Consider the following 22,441-nt stretch of genomic DNA (forward strand, 5'->3'; position numbering starts at 1 on the left):
CTGCACTCACTACTCACTACTCTGCACTCACTACTCTGCACTCACTACTTTGCACTCACTACTCTGCACTCACTACTCTGCACTCACTACTCTGCACTCACTACTCTGCACTCTGCACTCACTACTCTGCACTCACTATTTGCACTCACTATTCACTACTCTGCACTCACTATTCACTACTCTGCACTCACTAATCATTACTCTGCACTCACTACTCACTACTCTGCACGCACTATTCACTACTCTGCACTCACTACTCACTACTCTGCACTCACTACTCACTACTCTGCACTCACTACTCACTACTCTGGACTCACTACTCTGCACTCAGTACTCTGCACTCACTACTCTGCACTCACTACTCTGCACTCACTACTCTGCACTCACTACTCTGCACTCACTACTCTGCACTCTGCACTCACACTATGCACTCACTACTCACACTCTGCACTCACTACTCATACTCTGCACTCACTACTCACACTCTACACTCACTACTCACACTCTACACTCACTACTCTGCACTCTGCACTCACTTCTCTGCACTCACTACTCACTACTCTGCACTCACTACTCTGCATTCACTACTCTGCACTCACTACTCTGCACTCACTACTCTGCACTCTGCACTTACACTCTGCACTCAACTCTGCACGCTGCATTCACACTCTGCACACTCACTCTGCACTCACTACTTCACACTCTGCACTCACTACTCTGCACTCACTACTCTGCACTCACTACTCTGCACTCTGTACTCACTACTCACACTCTGCACTCACTACTCACACTCTGCACTCACTACTCACACTCTGCACTCACTACTCACACTCTGCACTCACTACTCACACTCTGCACTCACTACTCACTACTCTGCACTCACTACTCAGCACTCACTACTCTGCACTCACTACTCTGCACTCACTACTCTGCACTCACTACTCTGCACGCTGCATTCACACTCTGCACACTCACTCTGCACTCACTACTTCACACTCTGCACTCACACTCTGCTCACTCACTCTGCACTCACTACTTCACACTCTGCACTCTGCACTCACACTCTGCACTCACTACTTCACACTCTGCACTCTGCTCACTCTGAACTGTGCGCACTCTGCACTCACACTATAATATTCCTTATGCAGAATTCCTCTAAAGTATAAGCAGCTTGGGTTTTTCCTATAGGCGCCAAAGAGTCAATGATAGGAAAAGAGGGCAGAGAGTGCTAACCCCATCTCCCCACCAACAGACAACCAAAAATTATCTTCTGCGTTGCTTTGTTCTAATAATATGAATAAGGAATTTAAAGTATATGTATGGGCGAGTGGAAGGTGATCAATCGTATTCAATATATTTTAACACAATTGGTGTTCATGGTTACCTTTACAAACGTGAGATGAAGATGATGCTCACTTTTTAGTTATATAAGGATATTTTGTCGAGTACATTCAAGTTCAACCCACTTACTGTAAGCAACAAGCTGAGGATCAACAGGCGCGAAACAGCGTGGCGGGCGCGCACGAGACGAGACGCAGCGTGGGCGTGCACATCAGCTGAAGATCCCCGGAGAAGACACCGAGTCTGCCTGCTGCCATGACTGACCCACTGCGAGGGAAAGAGCCCGGTGAGTGGGGATCGAGGGGGGGCGGCAGAGAGGGAGGGTGTGTGTGTGTGTGTGTGTGTGTGTGTATGTGTGTGTGTGTGTGTGTGTGTGTGTGTGTGTGTGTGTGTGTGTGTGTGTGTGTGTGTGTGTGTGTGTGTGTGTGTGTGTGTGTGTGTGTGTGTGTGTGTGTGTGTGTGTGTGTGTGTGTGTGTGTGTGTGTGTGTGTGTGTGTGTGTGTGTGTGTGTGTGTGTGTGTGTGTGTGTGTGTGTGTGTGTGTGTGTGTGTGTGTGTGTGTGTGTGTGTGTGTGTGTGTGTGTGTGTGTGTGTGTGTGTGTGTGTGTGTGTGTGTGTGTGTGTGTGTGTGTGTGTGTGTGTGTGTGTGTGTGTGTGCGTGCGCGAGTGTGTGCGTGCGCGAGTGTGTGCTTCCGTGAGTGTGAATGTGGAGCAAGAGATGTGCACGGCTCCAGGAGGCTCGGCGTGCGCGTCCACGAGATGCAATCGGCGCTCGTTCACCGCTCTGGCTCCGTTGAGAGTGAACTCCGTGACAATAGGTCTCGAAGCCGAGACCTAAAAAGGGATTTCGCTTTCTGTTGCACGAGAGCATTCAGATATGCTCCGGAAGACACAGTGTCTCTATGCATTGAGGGTCGACAAAATGCAATAATGCCAGGTGTTTTTCGATCTTACAACGAGCATCTGACCCTGAAGTCACCATTGGCTATCACTAATTCTATACATGTGAGGCTCGTTCCTGATAACTTACAGACCGTGAAACAGAGTTGAGTACTTTTCCGGTTTCCAGGTCCCGTTAAAACAGCCAATCAGTGTACGCCAATTGTGCATCATGAGGCTTCAATTTTCCCAGCCTCGTGAAACTAACCAACCATTGCACTCTAGCGGACACTCACAAAGCTTACATACAGGTCCGCAGGGATTTAAGACGTAATACCTGCGCAGTGTTTGCTATTACGCAACACGCGTTATCGTTTCCTGTGCATCATTTCACGTCAAGCATTTCCGGTTAAAATAACCAATCATTGTGCTCCAGCGGAAACGATCAGAGCTTTCATATAGGTCCGCATTTGGTGTAGACGGAACAGCTGCGCAGTGTCTGCTTTTACCGGACACGCGTAACTGTTTCCGGTTTCCGGCTGAAGACTGGAACCTATCAGGGCATACTTGAAGTAATATACAATGCTTCCATTCTGGTCCGCTGAGGGCCGTCTTAACCCGAAGAGACAGGTTTTCTCACCACCTTCCCCTCGGCTCAGTTACAAGCCCGAGGTAACGACGGAAAGGTGAGTGTGAGCTTGCTCTCTTCGTGCCACTATTTGATAATAATTTTTTGTCCTTATGTTGAGTATGAGACATTCTGTGTGTCTATTCTCTTTCTCTTTGTTGGTATCATATGACACCCTGATTTCCAATTCTGAATATTTGTCAGAAACCTTCTTTATCGCTTGATCAATGCGCTCTGAAGAAGTCGGAGGGGAGTCCTCTATGCACATTCCTGTTTTGGACTCACCACCTGATTGAATATCATAAATTAAAAATTGATAATGGAAATTGAAAAATGTAATATACTATTTACGCAATGGGTGTCTTTTCATGCTATTTTTGATACACTGTTTGGTGTTTGAAAAATATAGTTTGTTTTCTATTTAACAAAAGCGCTTGAAAACCCTTTTTCACACCACAGAGGCTTGCCACTATCGGAATTGAAATTATGTAATTCTGCCATTGATCACAACCCCCTCTTTGTTGTAAGTCACTGTAGGAACATCCTTGCACATTCAGGCAAGGTACTTACATATAAAATTTTCCTTGTAAATTTTTATGTTTTTTATCCTGGCTTAGAGCGTGGCCTCAGTGTCCTGAGCGAGTGCCAGGCGAGGTGAGGTTTTCTCCCCTTCAAATACGGGTGAGTGCAATATAAAATATGTCTGGGCACATTTACTTAAACAAATCAGATGTTCTGTAATTTTGATATCTGCGTTGTTGTTTGTATTTCCTTTTGTGTCTTCCCTTCTGTTGGAGATTTCAAGTCACTTTAATATGAGACTGTCTAAAAGTTGAAACGGACTGGTAGGTCTACATATTTGTTCTTCTGTTATCATTCACTGTTGCAGTAGTGTACAGCATAGGTCCTGATGAAAGCCCGTAGGGGCTGAAACATGTCGACCACCTAATATCTTTGTTGGATAGTAATTATTTCATACTATCTTCACTCTGTTTTTAACCATGCCGTTGTGATGGTCACATCTAATAAAGTACCTTTAGACGTCACAACAGGTATTTTTATAAAATCACTTTTTTCCTTTGTTTTACTTGTTAAAAACACTGCAACCTGTACCCTCAGCTCACTACTTCTATCTACTGGCTGTCAATCTAACTGGAGGATCCGTGACTAACACCTCTCAAAACATTCTTATTGAGGTGCCCAGCGGATACCAGTCTCCTCTTAAAAAACCCAGATGACGAAGATCCGCCAATGGGTGGGCTGATGGGTATTTGTCTGTTTCTTTTCTTGTTCTCTCCTACGGTTCCATCTTTGTTCTTTCCCTAGACACTACATTTGAGTGCTAATTACAAGATTCTTTAAGGACCCTTGGTATCTTTCGTGTGTTATTATATTGGCTAGTTGGGGGACAAGATACATGTAGGTCTTTAAAAATATCACTTCCCCTTGGACCCCACCCATATTCTGTTCTTAGTAGAACTCAGATATGACAAAAGACATGCAGAACCATGGCAAGTGTCTTCTTAAATGCCAAGTCTAGTGACAGTAGCCTGCACACACAGGCGCCGCCATGGCAAAGCTGTGGCACATTTAAAGAACTACCTCCATGGGTGGCACAACCAGTTCTGCTGGCCCCAGCCAGGAGGTGCCCTAGGTATATGTCTTACCTCTAGACAAGGTACTTACAGCTAACTTAGCCAATCATGTATACACTAATCACCAGTATGTATATGACAAGCACATCACTTTGGTACTGAATGGCAGAGTAAAAAGCGATCAAAGTCCTTAGGCTAGTACATAGATCAGCGGAAAACGGGGAGGGACAAAAGCAAAAAAAAGGGAAAGCACTCTAGAAAGGGCCACCTGCAACAGAATTTATTAGTATTGGTATGTTTGATACAAAGGTAACACAGATCTGGACAGAATGTGCATAAACACATTTATAAAGGAGGACGGTTGGAACCTGGGACCTCTTAACTATCTCACTTGAGCTGCGATTAGTAACCCGAAAATACATTGATTCCTCCCTTTGGTTCATTTACACCATTCGGTGATTGGGATTATATCCCAGATCCGTGGCTATAAAGTTGGTTCACGTATTGGTACAGCTAAACAGCACATTACACCTATAACACTTGAAGACTCACATTCCAGTCACACTTAAATCACATTTTTAGCTCCTAAAATATAATTCAACATTTGGGGCAAGATGTAGGTAAATACTATTTACCGATTCTAAAATACCGAATTTTACCAATTCGTTATTTTAGAATCGGTAAATGGTATGTAGCTAATGATTCTGTAAAATTTACCGAATCGGTAGCATTTGGTATTTACCGATTCGGTATTTACCGAATCGGTAATTCCTATTCATTCCTATGGGCCCGAATCGGTAATAGGGGGAAGACTTACAAGGGTGGCAGGGTGTCACATTGACACCATGTTGCACCCCTGAATAGTGCATGGGTGCAGATGTGGCACACATACATGCCATAAAGGCATGTATGTCTGCCACATGGCACTGTTAAAAAAGCACAAAATTGCTTTTTTAACGGTTTTCGTTATTTACCACCAACTTGTAGTTGGTGGTAAATAACGAATCCTTAACTGAGAAAAGCACTCACTTGAGTGCTTCCTACATTAAGGATTCGGTAAATTACCGAATTGGTGCCTTAATGTTATGTTATGTTATGTTAATTTCGATCTATATAGCGCCAAATCACCAACAGGTCTCTTAGCGCTTGCTTTGGGAACCCGTCCTAGCTTTCCCTGCGAGATAACCCCTACTGGGCATCTCCAAGGTGAAGACCAGGCATCCCATCGCGGTAGGGCCGTAGTGGAGATTAAGCAAGCTATTGCCCAGAGTTGCAGAGTGTGAACCCATGATTCGAGTAGGCACGAGAAGAGAATTATCAAGTCCGTGGACATTTTGAGCTCAAGACCCTGCCGCGTCGGGAATTGAACCCTGGTCCCGGGTCTGACCTCTGCATCAGGGTCTGCCTCCTCTAACCAGTGAGCCACACTTCTCCACATTCGGTATTCGGTATTCCTCATTCGGTAATTTACCGATTCCTTAAAATACTGATTCGGTAAATTACCGAATCCTTCATTTTGGCCTCCTACATCTGAAAAGCCTAATACCGGTCGGTAATGGACGAAATTCGGTAATTTCGGCCGTTACCGACCGGTATTAGGCTTCCTACATCTGGCCCCTGGTAATTTATAAATAGGGCTCCCGGTTTTATGGTATTTATTTTTTCCACATTTCCGTCTGTATTTATCCATATTTATTTTTTGGTCATTTTATCTGTATTTATCCACATTTATTTTTGACGCAAGAAAAAAAAACGCTAAAGGTAGTATTTTTCCACATTTATTTAAGTTGGCATGCACACTTGCACTAGGTTGTTATAGCTGTTTTTTTAATTGCTTCACTCCGTGTAGATGTCTTCTTCAAAGCATATTCTACCTGTTACAACTCTCTTTTGCAGTTCCAATTTTATATCAGGCAATTCTCTCCCTCTGTGTACATAATACAACAAAACTGTCTCCCAACTTGTTTGGATTTATGTGCATTTCTGTATAAGTCAGTCACAACACAGCCTTTAGGCTTGGCTGGGTATCGCAGTGGGCGTGGATGGTCTGTGTGACACACGACATCAGCTCCCCATGGAGATGTTCGGCACCACCTGTAAAAGGGGTGGGGAGATTTAGGAATGACCCCCTGCGGAAATGGACCACCCCGAGCTCCCGGCCCAGCTGCTGGGCACTGGGAAAGCTCTGAATCATGAAATCTCAGTGGGAGAGGCATGTATGGGTGTCCCCTCTGCCTCTGCCTGTCTGTTGTTGTTTACCCCCTATTGAATATCCTCGTGTCAACCCTGCATTTCCTGATGTCATCAATAGTTTTGTTTTGTTGTGGATAGAAAATTAGTTCATGCTCTGAGCACCCTACATGCATAGCTGCCTGTCTCATTTACTTATTTCAGGGTTATTAATGATGGTATAAAAATGTGAGCAGATAGTGGCACGCACTAACTTTTTTTGCTGCTACCTGTAGATGTCAGATATTACAGCGTCCACGAGGCAAGGGTACTCCGTGCTAAATTTGAGTTGGTGGTTTCCAGTGATCAGCAGCAGCACTTTATCACCCCCAGCGCATTTATTTAAGGGGAGATTAAGTGATTGCACACAATCACAGGATGTTGAGCCCACCCCAGACTCAAACCTGGTTCCTCGGCCTGAAGGCAGCTCTGCCTGTTAAGCCACCCCCCACACGCTTTCATGATTAGTAGTTGGTCCTATTGTAGGTGGTGTTAACAGGAGAAATGGGCTGCTGCCAGCTGCCTTTTCACGAGCGCCCCGGCACTAATTTTCTTTACAAATTAATCACTGAAGCGACCCACCCTTCTCACCGGCCCACTCCGATTTGTGGCAAAATACTCCCAATTCAAGTTGTGCCCTACATCCCCCACACATGAGAGCTAAAAAACAAAAGGTTGCTGGAGCTTCAGCCGATGTCCTGGGGTGTTTTCACACCTCTTAATGGACATCGGCTGCTTGGCACTGGGCCGACAATTATCTTGCGTGAACTGCTGCTGTGAGGGGGTATCCCTCTTATTTCTCTTCTCTGGCCTCTTCTTGCTTTTTCTGCTCGCTCATCTTGTTCTCCCCTTCCTGCTGAAGTGACAACTAGAGCAGAATGACTTCAAGAGTCTCTTGGAATCCTTCATGAAGGCTTCGCATCATAGCACAATCCTCATCAACACACCGTTGACGAGAGAGCGCAGCAACCCCTTGTAGCATTGTCATACAAGTAACCCTGGGTGCCTGTGGCAGTCACATCTTTGGAGGTCGTGCTGAAGTCTCACTCAAAGCTGCCTAATTCTTCCAAACTATGGGGAAGAAATAGAACTTCACATGTGACTTTGCTCAGACGTCTACAGTGTGCCGAGTAGTACCGGACTATTCTGCACCGAGCAGACCCTCTTACAGCAAGTGATCATAAACATTTCGGTACAGAGAGGGAAGGGCAAGAAGAGTGACTGACAGACCCTCCAACATCTGCTAAGACAAACACACTTGAAAAAGACACATTGTAGACACGCCTCATACACACACACACACACACACACACACACACACACACACACACACACAGCCTGCAAAGACAACTCTACCCTTTTCAGATGCACACACATCCAACCTGCAGAGGTACATTAAAACACAGACCTGTACGTTCCACTGCTTCAAAGGCTTCCTACCTGGCAGACCCAAGGTCAATACACACATCCAGATTCCCTGCAGCAGACACACAACCTCTGCAGCAGATAATGCAATAAGCCAACCTATGCAGCTGAAAACTATTGCAATGACTGAGGTTTTACCTAGACTGAGATATAAAAACAGGGACAACAGGGCATGGGGCAGCAGGGGAGCCTTGACGTTCAGCTGGCTGGTGGACATGCTTCTGACACAGGGGGCAAGTCAACAAACTAACAGCGAAAGCCGAGAAAAGAGTGTGCACAGATTTCTCATAGAGAGTTAAGATGCAGTGCAATGTGAACACATTTTTCACAGTGCAGTGGCACAAATTCCTCAGTACAGTAAGATGGATTGTAGTGACACAGATTCCTTATAGTGCTGTAAAGTGATGTGTGCAATGATCTGTCACAGTGCATTAAGATGCAGTGCATCGTGCACAGATTCCTCATAGTGCAGTAAGATGCAGTGCACATATTCCTCTTAGTGCATTAAGATGCAGTGCAGTGCACAGATCCTCTCCTTAAAACAAAAGATGACCACAAACACCCCCAGGGCAGAACGGAAAGCCCCCCCCCCGAGGTCCCTGGATAGACGAGTCCGGCTCCTGAAGGAGATTTCCACCAGGATTATTCAGTCCATTTCTACAAAGTAGCTCACTGGGTGGCTCACTGGGTGAAGTAGTGTGGCTCACTGGTTAGAGGCGGCAGACCCGAGAGCAGAGGACGGCCCGGGACCAGGGTTCGATTCCCGGCGCGGCAGGTTTCTGGACTAGGGTCAGCGGACTCGATAATTCTCTCGCCTCGGTGCCCACTCTGATCAGCGATCACACTCGGCAACTCTGGGCATTAGCTTGCCTCATCTTCACTAACGGCCCCACCAGACCGCCGGGGATGCCTGGTCTCACCCTGGAGATACCCATTAAGGGACCATCTCTCAGGGAAGCCAGGAAGGGTTTCGCAGCGGTCGAAGCGCCTTGGGACCCTACGGGTAAGTAGTGCGCTATATAAATGCCTATACATACACATTTACAAACACAGCACAAGGTGCTGACAATCTCCTACCTGAGCAGAAACCTGTGTAGACATTTCCAGGCTCTCTCCTCCTCCTAGGGCTGGGGTGGGGCAGGTGTGAGGCTCTGAAGAGGAAGATTACTGCACAGACAGACAAGGCGACCATCCTCCCCTGCAGCAGGCTGGACACAGAGGGAGAGGCCGGAAATGATGTCAACATCTGCTGCTTGTACTGTCTCTGCCACCGCTGCCCTGGAACAGGAAACCCTTCTCCCTTTCATACAATGTGCTCAGAGGATTTCATCAGCAGGCGAGGCGCGCCCTCTGCTGGCCACTTAAAGAACCATCACATCCAGTCTCGAGTGAATATACACAAACAAGCATTTTGTGTCAGGAAATGCCTGGGTTTTTAGATGTCTCAGAAAGTATTTACAATTTCACTTCACATGTGCGACTTCAAAACACTGATGCAGAGGACTAAAGAGTATTTACAGAAAGTTATCAACTGGGAGAGACAGTTTATATTTCATTAAATATATGAGAATATGTGATAGTGGTGCAATTAAACTGGACAGCGTATTCATTTTTCATTGATTTTTTTTTAATGCTTTATATATCTGGTTTTTCAGATGCTCATCACGGTACATAGCAAAGTAAATAGGGAAAAATAACATGCAATTTCATACACCAGTCCAAATACAGTGTGGCAGAAGTCAGACTTTTTCTAATCTTCCTGTGTTTTTGGGTTATTCCTTATCATAGCTGCTGAGTTTTAGATTGCTATGAGTGACATTTCAATGACTAGGAGTGACACTTTCTGGCCAGCATAATTAAGCGAAGAGGAAGAGGAAAGCGTATAAATATCAGAAATTACACCCATCTGATGAACAAGAAAGTAAAACGTTTAGTGCTGCAAAGCACCAGAAATGGAATGGCACCAACCTAGTGCCCTTGTACAGTCAGAAGCACAACACTACTGTTAACTGCTGCAACTAGTTCTTGTAGGATGTGATAGGCCCCAACACAGATTTCTGCTGCCTCACCATTCATAATTATAGTCAGCTAACAGTAGTCTGGGTCACAGCCTGGCAGGCTGCTGTATTTCAAAACACACTCACTAACAACTCTCAGAAGCAAAATAAAAATCACTCATTATAGCTGAGATTCCGACTGCCACGTAAGCTGGAGCGCCACGTACCCACGACCTCAGTTTAGTTGCATCAGTATGGCCAGCCCTGCCACTTACCACGCATCAGGCATTAGACTAACTCATATCAGTGTGGTGGTCCGCATCACTGTACTGAAATCCAAAGTCACACATTATAGCGCCTCCTCAGCTGCTATAATGCACCATGACTGAGTGGCAATGCATGCTGCGCGATGTTCCCCTCGGAGCTCTCTACTTTGTTACAATGGATTGGGACTGGACACACCACGGGCCGATACAACGCGGCATCACTGAGGAGTAACTACCCAATGGCATGGCTACTTAGATACTTAAAATATAATTGTGAAGCCTTGAGGCATTTTAATAAATGGGGGGCTGAGTCACGGGGTAACCCTGCAGTTCTGCCGGCCCACGCTACCCGCAGCGTTGCGAGTGCGTGGCATTTCAGGAAGTGTTCACTGACACTTGTCAGTGTGTTGGGCAAATTAATGGTAGCTCAGGTCCTCTTTGCCGCTCGCACCACGTCATTGTGGATGAGGATCGATTCCCAGACCCAAAGTTGGCCAGGCCTGACTTGCCATTTTGGTGAAGCTGGACAGCATTGCCATATGCTCCCCAGCCCAGCGGTATGGATTCCGTGAGTTACCATGTCACACACAGGCTGAGCCTACCAGTGCTGGCAATAAAGCTGATGCCAGTCCGAGTCTGCAGCCTGCCCCCCTGCCAGAATGAGTACTGTTACCGCAATAAACACAAAGGAGTACGAAAGTGGATAGTAAAAGTTGGCTCGTGCTCATTGAGAAAAAACTGCCCTCACTCACAAAATGGTGACATGCTTCATCATTGGGCTTACTTACTAACAACCTTGTGTTCCATGATGCTCCCTCGCCCCATGAGCATCTATTTGTGAATAAACAAGAAATTCAAACAACTATGTGGCAATAGAAAAAACCTGATGAAGGAAAACGTAGGAGAGACACGAGTTAATGCGAACCTTAGGAGTAAGAAAACTGAAGTACCATTCAATGCCAGAAATCCAATACAAAGTTAAATACACACTACCTAGAGGAACCCCACACAGTAAAGGACCTATCCTGGACGGTGCTGGACTAACCCAGAATCAGACCATCTACAGGAGATAAAAAGAAATTACTCCTGATGAGGGAACAGAAGTGGGTGTACAGAATAAAAAGCCACATGTTGGGATTGACTTATGATATTCCTTGGAACACCCTAAATATATAAAGTTGATCACTGGCTCCCTGCCTCGCCTGGTATCGTAGCGCTTACCGCCAGACTGCTGCCTTGCACCCACAACTGTTCTAGCCTGTATAATTATTCATTAGAGTTGGTAGCACTAGATTGCCTCGCTTGTTTATCATAATTTATTAAATTGCTGATGTTAAATTAGATCGTAGCGCTTGATCGCCAAGGTGCGCTTGTACGATTTGTTAACTTGTGCAGTGCTGCCTGCAGACTTATTTGTGCCTGATTGTGCCGGCGCCACTGCCATCTGCATCGCGGTATTTACAATTGTGCCCCAATCCTGTTGCGATATTGGCTTGCTGCCATTTTGTTTTTCTTGTCGTTGTTGTGCCTCCCTTGCCCTGATCTCCACCCCGCTCCCGCCTCCCAGCTGATCCTCCCTCCCACTGATACTGTTTACCCCCGCTCTGCCGCGATAACGCTGTGACTGCCCTGCTCCCAGCAGAAGAGGTCGCTCCACACGCTGCTCCCTGCCTCGCCTGGTATCGTAGCGCTTACCGCCAGACTTCTGCCTTGCACCCACAACTGTTCTAGCCTGTATAATTATTCATTAGAGTTGGTAGCGCTGGATTGCCCCGCTTGTTTATCATTATTTATTAAATTGCTGATGTTAAATTAGATCGTAGCGCTTGATCGCCAAGGTGCACTTGTACGATTTGTTAACTTGTGCTGTGCTGCCTGCAGACTTATTTGTGCCTGATTGTGCCAACGCCACTGCCATCTGCATCGCGGTATTTACAATTGTGCCCCAATCCTGTTGCGATATTGGCTTGCTGCCATTTTGTTTTTGTTGTCGTTGTTGTGCCTCCCTGCCCTGATCTCCACCCCGCTCCCGCCTCCCAGCTGATCCTCCCTCCCACTGATACTGTTTACCCACGCTCTGCCGCGATAACGCTGTGACCGCCCTGCTCCCAGCAGAAGAGGTCGCTCCACACGCTGCTCCCTGCCTCGCCTGGTATCGTAGCGCTTACCGCCAGACTGCTGCCTTGCACCCACAACTGCTCTAGCCTGTATAATTATTCATTAGATTTGGTAGCGCTAGATTGCCCCGCTTGTTCATCATTATTTATTAAATTGCTGATGTTAAATTAGTTCGTAGCGCTTGATCGCCAAGGTGCGCTTGTACGATTCGTTAACTTGTGCTGTGCTGCCTGCAGACTTATTTGTGCCTGATTGTGCCGGCGCCACGGCCATCTGCATCGCGGTATTTACAATTGTGCCCCAATCCTGTTGCGATATTGGCTTGCTGCCATTTTGTTTTTGTTGTCGTTGTTGTGCCTCCCTGCCCTGATCTCCACCCCGCTCCGCCTCCCAGCTGATCCTCCCTCAGCCCTCCCCTTCCACTATCCAAATATGACAAATGCATTTGCGTGCAGCGTTCACGCGCAGCGGCAGCGCCCCAAGCGCGCCGATGGTGCGCCAAAGGTAAGCCCGTCTACGCCCGTCCACGCCTGGACCGCGCCCAGCGCCAGACCCCCTGCTCCCCGCAAATCCTCCCGCATTACTTATGACGCCGCTACCCTCTCAGCCCTCAACCCGGGCCGTCTCCCAAACTGCTACCATGCCGCCCCAGTTCACACCCACGGACCCTTCGCCTGCCACTCCTGCAAGTTCGGCTGCATCAGGACCCACACCAAATCCACTAACTCCAAACAGAGCTCCGACACTAACCATCTAAAGTGCATACTGATCAACACCCGCTCAGACACTCCATTGAACTTTGGAACCTACTCAACACTACATCGCCGGACGTCGCCTTCCTCACAGAAACATGGATGAACGCCTCATCAGCGCCCGACATCGCCATAGCCATCCCGGACAACTACAAGATCATGCGAAAAGACCGCACCAACCAAACAGGAGGAGGCATCGCCATCGTCCATAAGAACACCATCCGCATCACGACCAGTTCCGACGACAACTTTGCTTCCGCCAAACACCTTCACTTCCAGATTCACACCGACCACAAAACCACACTCAGAGGCACCCTCATCTACAGACCGCCAGGACCCCGCACACAATTCAGCGAAGACATCGCTGACTTCATCAGCCCACATGCCCTCCCCTCCGAGAATTACATTCTACTAGGAGACCTCAACTTTCACCTGGAAAAAAACAACGACAGCAACACCTCCACCCTTCTGGATAATCTGGCCAATCTAGGACTCAAACAACTCGTAGACACCCCCACCCACAACGCCGGACACACGCTCGATCCTATCTTCACCTCCAGTAAGCACATCTCCTTCAATCACACCACAGCTCTCCACTGGACGGATCACAGCTGCGTTCACTTCAACTACAAAAAGTCAATGACCCACAACCCCCCACTACCTATTCCGCGAAGAAATTGGAACAAAATCACCACCGAACAACTCTTCACATCGCTTCACCAAAACCCCCCCACCAAATCATCGGACCCAAACCAAGCAGCCACTAACCTCACCCAATGGATTACCCAGAGTGCTGACGAACTTGCACCCTTGAAAATCCATCTAATCAAGCAAGGTAGCAATAAAGCCCCCTGGTTCAACGATGACCTTAAGAAATCCAAGAAGCTCTGTCGTACTCTCGAAAAAGCCTGGAGAAAAAACCCAACCACCGATAACCTCGCCACCTTCAAGAACGCCACCCGCAAACACCACCAACTAATCAGATCCACCAAGAAATCAGCATTCAAGGATCGACTTCACTACAATACTCAAAACAGCAAAGAACTATTCAACATTGTCAAAGAATTCACTAACCCCACCGCTGGCACCAACGACATCTCTCCCTCCCAAGACCTCTGCGACTCTCTATCATCATTCTTCCACAACAAAATCGCCGAAATACATAACAGCTTTGAAAACCAGGACGAAGACCTGTCCACCCCACCCTTCTCCGATCCAACACCGTCCTCTAACAACCTTTGCGCCTGGAACCCAATCTCCACCGAAGACACCATCCGCCTGATTAACTCCATCCACTCAGGATCCCCAACCGACCTATGTCCCCACCACATTTTCAACAAAGCAGGCCCCACCATCGCACCCCATCTCCGCGATGTCATCAATTGCTCCTTCAACTCTGCCACTCCTAATATTCATTAGAGTTGGTAGCGCTAGATTGCCCCGCTTGTTTATCATTATTTAAACATGCCGAACTCAGCACCCTTCTGAAGAAACCCACAGCAGACTTCACCGAACTTAAGAACTACCACCCCATCTCACTCCTCCCATTCCCCTGCAAAGTCATTGAGAAAGCCGTCAATAGCCAGCTAGCCGCCTTCCTCGAATCCAATAAATCCCTCGACCCTTCTCAATCTGGCTTCCGAGCCAAACACAGCACCGAAACCGCTCTCATCGCAGCAACAGACGACATCTGTACACTACTGGACAATGGAGATACAGTTGCCCTCATCCTACTTGACCTCTCCGCTGCTTTCGACACAGTCTGTCATAGCATCCTCATACAACGCCTCAGCAACGTCGGAATACAAGGAAAACTCTAGACTGGATCATCTCGTTCCTCGCCGGAAGAACCCAGAGAGTCCGCCTCCCCCCCCTTCAAATCAGAGGCCACCGAAGTCATTTGCGGCATACCACAAGGATCATCACTCAGTCCCACCCTCTTCAACAAATACATGAGTTCCCTTGCATCCATCGCACGCCAACACAACCTCAACATCATCTCCTACGCAGACGACACCCAGCTGATCCTCTCCGTCACAAAAGACCCGAACACCGCCAAAACCAATCTACACGAAGGAATGAAAGAAGTAGCCGAGTGGATGAAGAACAGCCGTTTAAAACTGAACTCGGATAAAACGGAAGTCCTCATCTTAGGCTCATCCCCCTCAGCCTGGGATGACTCTTGGTGGCCACCAGCCCTGGGAACCGCACCCACACCAACGGATCACGCACACAACCTGGGTTTCATCCTGGACTCCTCCCTCTCGATGACCAGACAAGCCAATGCCGTCTCATCATCCTGCTTCAACATCCTACGCATGTTCAAAAAAGTCTTCCGTTGGATCCCCAATGAAACAAGAAAGACGTTCACCCACGCACTGGTCACCAGCCGACTGGATTATGGAAACACCCTCTACGCCGGAACCACAGCCAAACTACAGAAAAAACTCCAAAGCATTCAAAACGCATCAGCCAGACTCATACTGGACATCCCTCGTCAAGCTCACATTTCCAACCACCTGAAAGATCTCCACTGGCTCCCCGTCAACAAGAGAATAACTTTCTGTCTCCTCACCCACGCACACAAAGCCCTCTATGACCTAGGACCCGAATGCCTCAATACTAGACTGTCCTTCTACACCCCCACCCGCCAACTTCGATCCTCCAATCAAGCCCTCGCCGCAATTCCGCGGATCCACAGATCCACCATGGGGGGAAGATCCTTCTCCTATTTAGCGGCCAAAACCTGGAACTCTCTCCCCACCCACCTTCGCCTTACTCAAAACCACCTCTCCTTCAGAAAGCAACTAAAAACTTTGATATTCGATAAGTAAATGCACCCGCCTCCCCAATCGCCTTGAGACCTTCTGGGTGAGTAGTGCGCTATATAAATTTCTGAACTTGAACTTATTAGTGGCTACCTTGCTAACTTGAGGAATAGACAAGCATTCAATAAAGTTATCTTTACAAAAACCTGTAAATAAAATCAAAGTATAGATCTGAACATCGGACACATGACGCCGTAGACGGTGAGATCATGTGACTCCTACGTCCCCCGTGTAACCTGAACTTCTCCAGTCTTAGGATAGGAGGAGGATAGCAACTCGACACCTACATGGTAAGAGTTGGAGAATGTCCACCTCTTACCCACCTTCACGAAGTAAGGAGCTAGGGATGGGGTCTGGGACGGAACATCTAAAAGATGTGGACATAGATTACAGTACTGGGTGAGTAGTTATACCGGCAAGTTAATACGTGATCTCTTACTTTAATTATGACCATTTGTGGTGGTATATGCAAGTATATCGCGAACTGGAGCATTGACCCTTACGACTGCGTGTAGTGGCACTTTCAGTTGTTTCCAGATGTATTGATTTCTCCCATTTATACATATTAAATAAGCATGCCTATTTATAACACCATTATGCATATGCTTCATCTCCTTATAGAGTTTGACTAAAGAGGGTCCCTCCCAACACCTCGCTAATTCTAGCGATTCAATTGGTGAAACTCAGTGAGTGAGAATTTCTTGCGCAGCATTAGTGGGAGCATTTGATTGAAATGGATTTTGGTGACGGTAAAAGCGTTTTCCTCAGTGTTATGTGGTGTGGACACTGTTCCACGATAAATTTTTAGTCCGATTTGGATGCAATGCTCGAAATATTATACCTATGGGGTACTGTGAGCTTTGAGGTGGTGCGTGGATGTGGTGCAAAGAGGGAAGAAGCACCAAGGGGGTTTTATTTTCCACTCCCTGATACTTCGTGAAGGATCAAATGGCAATCTAGTAATAATTCTCTCCCCTCCGTGTGCTTTTCCCACAGATTATAAACTGTGCTTGAAATAGGGAACCCCATGTTGGAAGGAATGCATTCCATAGATACCGAAACCAGGATCCGAGGGTGCTACGTTTTGTGATCCGGAGTGTCCTGATGAATGCCGAAGTGACCCGACACTGTGGGCATGAGTTAAATGGCAGAAACATGTCGCCACCTTGGCAGTAAGGAGCGGTGAAGGAATCTTAATCTTCTCCTGTCACCACCTTCCTTCACATTTTAAAAACTAGCCAATGACCCAGGAATAAAGTTTCGAGTAGGTACACATCCAAGCTAGTTTTAACTTTCACTAGCTGCACTTTTCTTCGATGATCCCAAATTGTCATTGTTTGTATTGTTATCCCCTCACCTTTGCTCCACACCAGGCGTTGTGTTAGTAAGCAAGCCCAAAGATGAAGCATGTCACAATTTTGTGAGTGAGGGCAGTTTTTTCTCTACCCGAGCATGTGCCACCTTTTATTATCCACTTTCCCACTCCTTTGTGTGTTTTGCAGTCATACATTGGGGAGGTCGGAGTAGGGATGTCACCTCTCCCCCCTTCAGGTTGTGTTAAAGTGAGTGCTGTCACCACCAGTGTGTGTACAGTAGCTCAGGACCATGAATCATGCAGGGGTGGTGTTGGTTGCACCACAGGCCCGGGAGTCCACGACGAGTTGTTGTAGGCTGGCCATGCAGGGGGTCCGCCTGTTGCAGCAGCACCAGTGTTCCGTTGTAGAAGTAAGTACCTGAGAGTGAGCCAGCATTCATTCCTCTTCATGTAAACTTGTGCCATATCTGTTATTTGCTTTTAAAAGACTATCCATACATAGCTACCAAGGTTTCAGGTTGCTATGTGTGACATATTTCATATTTTCAGTCTAATTATGAGTGACATTTCAATGACTATGAGTGACACTATCTCCGTCACCACTGACCAGAGTCACCCGACATCACAGGCATTGCCAAAGACACTTCTGATGCAGATAGATAAAAAAAATTAGCATTTGCACGTGGCATTTCTTGAGACCAGTTGTGAGTAGCCCCGTAGCTTGTCCCATTTCTCCTCAGTGAATTGTTTGCTCTATATTTCCTTCCATGTTCTATATTTCAATTACCTAGTATCATTCAGTCACAGCCTTACATCGATTGACCAACCTATAGTTGGGCTTACTGGTGGGCTTTTAGTAGGGTATTTGTCACATATAAAATAAAGGCATTTTTTGCTTACAAAATCATGAGTATCCCACCAGAATCAGGTCTGTCGATATGTATGTTTCTGTTCATTGGTCAGCGCATTCTACCATGCCATGTCGTCTTGTGTCATTTATGACTTTCCTTGAAGCATGCCATGGTACTTGTGTGTTCTTCCACTGTTTGGGTTGTGGGATATACTTTTCCCTGCTCCCTTGATGTCTGCTTGCAAACACTTTTAGCCTCACAAGGATACTCTGTGTGAATGTATTTCGATACCAGAGTTTTTTTAAATACTTCATTCAATAGTTTTATTTTAATGATATTCACTCATATATTTTAAACTTGCCTTGTAACTATGCTCTTAGCAGATGCAAGTATACATACATTACATGCACATCCAGACTGCATACTTTAAATATCTTTCTCAACATGCTTTGTTTATTTCTTAATTTCAATCACACTTACACTATAAACTCTCCCTGTGACTGTATGTCACTGACAGATGCACATCCTGGACGCATACATTTATTTCAACCATTTAAAACCAATTTCCATCCATACTAATATTATAAAGAGAGAGCCCAAACCTTTGAGGCGGGTAATCTCAGGAACCACAGCACCAATCACAACACCCAATACAGCATTGGAAAGGACAGTTGCAGCAGAAGGACAAAGGCTATACAGATGCCCAGCATATACATCTGAAAGGTAAAAGAACCTTACCAGGAAAGTAGTCCCTTGTGGGAGTGGGCGTGGGCGGGGCGCGGCCTGACGAAAAAAAAAAGAAAGCGTGTGTGTTGTGCTGGGGGCGTGAACAATGCCAATGGGCGCGGCAGCAAGGGGTGTGGCCAATGGGCACGACAACCGGCAACAATCGAGCGTGCCTTGAGGGCGTGTGGAAAACAAATGTGTGCATTGGGCCGAGGGCGTGGCCAAGGCAAATGGATGCGGCAATTGCGCGGGAGCAAGGGGCGTGGCCAATGGGCGCGGCAATTGCCGGGGCTTAGGCGGGGGCAGACGCGACTGATCGTTCCTGCGGGGACAATAACTGCACAGTATCCTGCGCGCTGTCAGCCACTCAACTCTCTGCATAAAGGACCGTGCCTGCGGGGACACTAACTGCAGCGTCTCCTGCGCGCTGTCACACACTTAACTCTCTGTATAAACGAATTGACACCAGGCGCACAACATCGACCAGGGCTGGAGCCAGGGTCAGGCGGCGGATGGCGCGACTAAGCGCGCCTGCTGGGACACTAACCTATGAACTGACTGCACTTTCCCACACGTGCAGCGTCTCCAGCGCGCGCTGTCACTCACTCAACTCTCTGCATCAACGACTTTACACCACAAGCACAACATCAAACAAAACTGGAGCCGGGCCTCAAGCGGGGGATGACGTGATTCAACATGCCTGCGGGGACACGAAATTTACAACTGAATGCACTTTCACACATGCTTACCTATGGAAGTGGAGTACATACACACTAGAGACATCTGCTAATACTTCTTACTCCGAGGTACACACAGTATCTGCACACACATGCCTAACTATTGTGACACTTCATGCTAAAAATGTTGTCTACCGCGAGATTTTAGAATAAATTTCCCTTGCCTATTACACACATTGCACACATTCTGTTTCATACCCGGACAACGTCGGGACGGGCTGCTAGTATTATACATTTTTACAGACTTGAATTACAACAGATTTTTACTTTTAAATATATATACTTACAGAGCTAACTATACTTATAATGCTACATCTTACCCTAACAACCTGCCGTAAGAAAATAAACAGCTAAGATGCACCCAGTGCTTGCCACGTCAGAGCGCTTTTTTCCCAACTGTACTATTTGGTTTCGTTTTTCGTGAAATCGGTTGATGTTTGCACACTTTTGAGACAACAGTGTTGCGTAATAAAAGCTGTTTTCATAAACTGATATTTAGTTTCTTTGGCTGCTATACAATAACTTACGTTTGTTTGACAGACCCAATGGGCCCGATTCACAGAACTAACTTAAGACAAAATCCTAAACTTGCTTCTTTTGGTATTCACAGAAGTTAGGATTTTGTCTTAAGTTTGTCTTAAGACAGACTTAAGACAAAATACTAACTTCTGTGAATACCAAAAGTAGTAAGTTTAGGATTTTGTCTTAAGTTAGTTCTGTGATTCGGGCCCAATAGATTTTTAAAAGCTCACAAAGTACCTCAATCTGTTCTTTCACAATCTTTTCCTTTAATTATTTCAACTGACCTTACTGCTGCAAAGAACCCAAATATAAGTGAGGGCACTCATGAGAGGCCCCTGCGGTGAGCGAGCCTGAGCCAGCTTTATGAAACTGAACAGAACTGAACTTGTTATGAAGACAGTCAGTGACTGCAGAGCTCTGAGCTGTGTCACTTTCACAATTACCTTAGGGGCTCCCAGCTGTAAAGTTACTTTGTGCAGCTGGCTGCATACAGGGAAATGCAGAGCAGCCTCTCAGCTAAACTAACAGTTATAGGCTGAATGAAGACGTGCGCTTGGCATCCTGTGCTGCAGGAGACAGTAAGGGCTACAAAGCAGGTTGAAGATGTTGTCCTCCTGCCCCAGCAGACAACAGGTTTCCTGGGATTTGTAGTCCCTTTACCAGGCAGCTGCAGTGGTGTGGCGTCCAGCGCTGCATTTGAGAGTCTGGCACTATATAGCATGTAGAAGATGTGGCCCATCCTCCTTCAACAGCAGACAAACAGTTCTGTTGGGACTAATAGTCCTTTTAGCAGGCAGTCTGTTGAAAGTGTGCGTGGCTCTTTGTTGATAATTAATGCTAGGTAGAACAAGGCCGAATGGGGTTTTCCGGGTAGTCCGTAGCTACGATCCTATGCTTTCCTGTCTCCTCTGATTCCGTACTCTTGCATGGACACGTACTGACTGGGTTGTTACTACTTTGTCCCTTTACCATAGGAGAGCAGAGCCACAGAAAGCACAGTCCCTAGAGACTGCCTGTCCCTAGGGGCGATAGCCAGGCTAAGGTGTCAAGCACAGGAAATACATGCCTATGAGAAACACTTGGCTTCGGAGGGCGTTCCCACCTCTGGTCCAAGGGTTCCTTTGGGATCAGTCCACTCTCTCAAACTCAGATGCCTTTTTCAGCACCTTAAGTACTACAGCTGCCTCCAGGCCTCCTTCCTGTCATGCTGGTTCTCTCTCTTCCTACAATGTAGGATACAGACTTGGTATACATAACACCCTACCAAGAGTCTTTTCAGACACTGGAAGCCTCAATCTTATTAAATACAGCATTAGTCTTCCACTACTGTGACTTATAGTCATAATGCGGTCCTTGTTGTTCAGAAATAAAGATTTGATAATAATTTGGTGTTCGTCGGAAGACTGAGGACGTTATCCTGACAATAAATGCATACATTAAGTAAAGGTATACTTATCTACACTAACCGTATGCTGAGACATAATGCAATCATTAATGATACACAATATAAGTTTGAGACTCTTACATTGATGCAGCACAAGTATTGTCAATTAAATGAACCTATAAGAAACAGGTATATATTAGCAGAGTTTACACTTTTTCTCTAGAAGTTAGGAGTAGGAATGTATTTTTAAGATTCAAAGACCTCTTTTTTTAATGAGATAAATTAACAAAATAAAACTGTTCCGTTTAATAGAACTTGTATCTCTACTCTAAAGAGTTAGTGAATATTTTGGGATTGAGCAAACTATATTATTATTTAAGGCAATTGCTTTAAAGAGAAATGTTAAATATGAGTGGCTTTATATTTAACAGAGACAAATCCTGTAACATAACCTTTAGTGCCATATTGTACTAAGAAAATAATTAAATTAAATGTGCACAGGTATAAAAAAATATCATTTAAGTGATCAATATAATTGTGTGGAAATTTATTGTGAATTTATACTATATATTTGCGATATCATTCTCATTTACAATTGTTTTGATATCTCAAATGGTTTTTATGTTCTCTTTTTTTAGAGATAATTGAAGTTTTAATTATAAAATCTTATGTTTGTGTATGTATTATGTGATACCAAAGGGGATGATGGGAGGAGCGTTTGAGCAAATCAAACACTAACCCCCAGTCAACAGATCTGGGTTTAATCCATCACCATTCTTTAGCTCACTCCGGCACCCCAGTACAGACATGGCCATATGCAAATCAGTCTGACCCTGTGCCTCATGGGAA

At 46.1% G+C, this 22,441-nt stretch overlaps 1 protein-coding gene across 1 annotated transcript in view; it reads right to left on the reverse strand.

Annotated features, from left to right (window-relative positions):
• LOC147663350 (uncharacterized) overlaps positions 1–9,309 on the reverse strand; it is a 65,773-nt gene extending 56,464 nt beyond the window's left edge. Inside the window, exon 1 of the mRNA XM_086950504.1 lies at positions 9,174–9,309. The gene's annotated coding sequence lies outside the window, so the exon portion shown is untranslated. The remainder of the gene's footprint in view (positions 1–9,173) is intronic.
• Between the last annotated feature and the right edge of the window lie 13,132 nt (positions 9,310–22,441).

The sequence above is a fragment of the Lissotriton vulgaris genome, unplaced genomic scaffold (genome assembly GCF_964263255.1).
Source record: "Lissotriton vulgaris unplaced genomic scaffold, aLisVul1.2 SCAFFOLD_300, whole genome shotgun sequence".
NCBI lineage: Eukaryota > Metazoa > Chordata > Amphibia > Caudata > Salamandridae > Lissotriton > Lissotriton vulgaris.